The following is a 2,862-nucleotide window of genomic DNA, read 5'->3' on the forward strand; positions in this document are numbered from 1 at the left end:
TCTTAATCTCCAAAGCAAGTTGATAATCTGGCTGCTCATGATTCCGTTATATTCATATCTAAGTTTAAGTATTTCCCTACAGTCGTCAGGTAATTCGGAGGCTTGATACTTTCTTTTCAAGTTAGAGAGACCAGAGTTGATTTCAAATAAGCGTTTCTGCCTTTCTTTTTTAAGGGCTGAGGTGTAGGAAATAATTTTGCTACGCAGAATGGTCTTTGACGCTTCCCACAAGATGGAATCAGATACTTTACAATTATCGTTTATTTCTATAAAGTCCTTTAATTTAGAGGTTATGTGTGCAACAAAGTAATCGTCATTAAGAAGGTTTGCGTTACGTCGCCAGGAGTAAGCCTGCCTTGGAAAGGACAGGTTTAGTGATATAGCTAGGGGACAATCATCAGAAATCAGTATGTTTTGGTATTTAGAATCAGCGATTTGGGAGATAAGATTGTTACTTATTACGAAATAATTAATCCTGCTGTAAGATTTATGCACATGTGTGTAAAAGGAGTACTCTCTACCCGTAGGATGTTGAGTCCTCCAAATATCCACCATATTCCTTGATTGGGGAGATTATTTAGAAGTCTGGTGGATGCCAGTTCTGATGCTGGACATTTAGATGATCTATCAAGTAAGAGGTCACGATAACAGTTCAGGCCCCCTGCTATTATTATGTTTGAGTAATTTTCGTCTGGAAGCGGGTCAAACACTTTTCTAAAAAATTAGGATCATCTGAATTTGGGCCATATGTATTAAGGAAAGTTAATGGTTTTGAATTTATGCTGCCAGTCACCATCAGGTACCTGCCCAAAGGGTCACCAAGAAAAGATTAAATATCCTGAATTAGGATATTCTTTCTTAATAATATGGCTATACCACGCGCATGTGAGGTGAATAGCAACTGGTATATTTGAGGCAGCCAGCTACACTTCAGTCTATGTTGTGCGTTTTTTCTTTATATGAGTCTCTTGCACAAAAATACCTTCCGCATCCAATGACTTCAGATGTTTAAAAACTTCCCCCTTTACTGCACTACCAAGACCTTTAACATTCCACGAGATCAGTTGCAGATTTTTCCCCTCTGTTTGCCCATCTCCATGAGCATCAGTCATTAAACAGATATATTGTCAGAACTCTCAGTTTTGATGCTGTATGATACAAACAAATAATATATATGCATCTATGTAAAACGAACAGACAAATGACACACCCCTCGAACTCCCCTCTCCCACACATCTACATCCTGTAGACACCGGGATGTACTCCCACATCCCAACGTCTACAGAACACAACGCATATCTTCCCCCCTTTGAATGAGACAGGAGCTGCCGGACATCTGTCAGACCGATCACAGTCAAATCCCTGCACCTCCACCACAACAATAAATAAACTGACCAATGAACTAAACAACTGTACCAGATAGTCTTAAAATGTATTTTCTGAAAGAGCAGACCCGAATTCAGTCGCGTTTCCCTTCCTCTGCCGATGAGCCGTCTCTGCTTGACCCGGGTCTTTAAATACCTCAGGGGGCTCACCGTCCTGCCATTGCAACCACAGCCGGGCTGGGTAGCACAGCTGGAACCTGCTTCCATCCCCTCTCAAGGCCTGCGTCACGTTCCGAAAGGCGCTGCGCTGGCTCATTACTATGCTGGTGTAGTCAGGGAAAATCAGAACTTTGCTCCCCCTGTATTCCAATGGCTGCGTCCTGGCAAGGCATAAAATTAGTTCTTTCGTCTGGAAGTGATGTATCCGGGCTATGATGGTGCGCTGTTTCTCACACACCGCCGGTTTGGGCCATAGAGAGCGGTGCATGCGGTCCACCTTCAGGGGATGCGGGAAATGTTGTTTTCCCAGTAGTTCGGGAATGAGCTTAGAAACAAACTCAGTTGGTCTCCCTTCCTCTGAGTTTTCTTTTATGCCAACAATTTTAATGTTATGTCTTCGGGAACGAGCCTCCAGATCCAGCAGCTTAAATTGCTGCTTGGCTGTAAGCTTTGTGAGCTCCCCACATTTCATCTCAAGTTCCCCTAGATGCTCCTCATGTGCGCTGGTTTCTTATTCTTGGCCGACCATGCGATTCTGCAATTCAGTCTGTGCAGCTAAAAGGTTGAAATTTAGCTTCGAGAGCATCAAAGCGCTCATCTAACTTCTCAAGAATTGACGCTGACATACTCTTACAGAATTCCTGGCACATCTCGAGCGTCAGGGTTTTGTCAGCCGAAACACAGTCTCCGGGTTCGCTCACAGTTCCGTCGGTAGTGCCACTGCTAACATTTTTCCCAGAATTTATGGCTTTCTTCGATGGTGACATAATGCCCTAGACTAACCAAAGGTGCAGAATCACCAATGCCAGCTCAAAGGTGGACTTATCTTGGTATTTAGAAATGTATTTGAAGTTGTGGTGGTGAGCGCAAGCCAACACGTCTACATCTTACAGCTGCGCACTAGCACCCCCCAAAATTCCCTTTTGACAGGAGGGAACCTCCAGTACAACCAGGCTCAGTTTGAGCGGCCATCTGACTTCAGAAATACAGAAAGAAGCAGAGATAAAAAAAAAAAGTTGGCGCCATCCCGGAAACACAAGCAGACAGGCTTTAAACCAGTTCCCATGCCAGAGGATGAAATGGAGCATATACAGTTAGTCACAGTAAGAGAAACAGGACAACAATGAAAAACAGGCTCCAACATCTATAAACAAAGGTGCTGATGGCAGCAGCACAGCTGATATTTCAATCTAGGATTGAGTCACAGCCAAACAGGAACAGACCACATGAAGCTATTATGATGAGAAAAGGCAGAGAGAGCATAAAGTAAGAGGTTCTGCTGGGCCTGGGCAAAAAATCGATCCAAAGAATTAATGCA

Source organism: Cyprinodon variegatus, unplaced genomic scaffold, assembly GCF_000732505.1.
Source record: "Cyprinodon variegatus isolate N-32 unplaced genomic scaffold, C_variegatus-1.0 Scaffold2492, whole genome shotgun sequence".
NCBI lineage: Eukaryota > Metazoa > Chordata > Actinopteri > Cyprinodontiformes > Cyprinodontidae > Cyprinodon > Cyprinodon variegatus.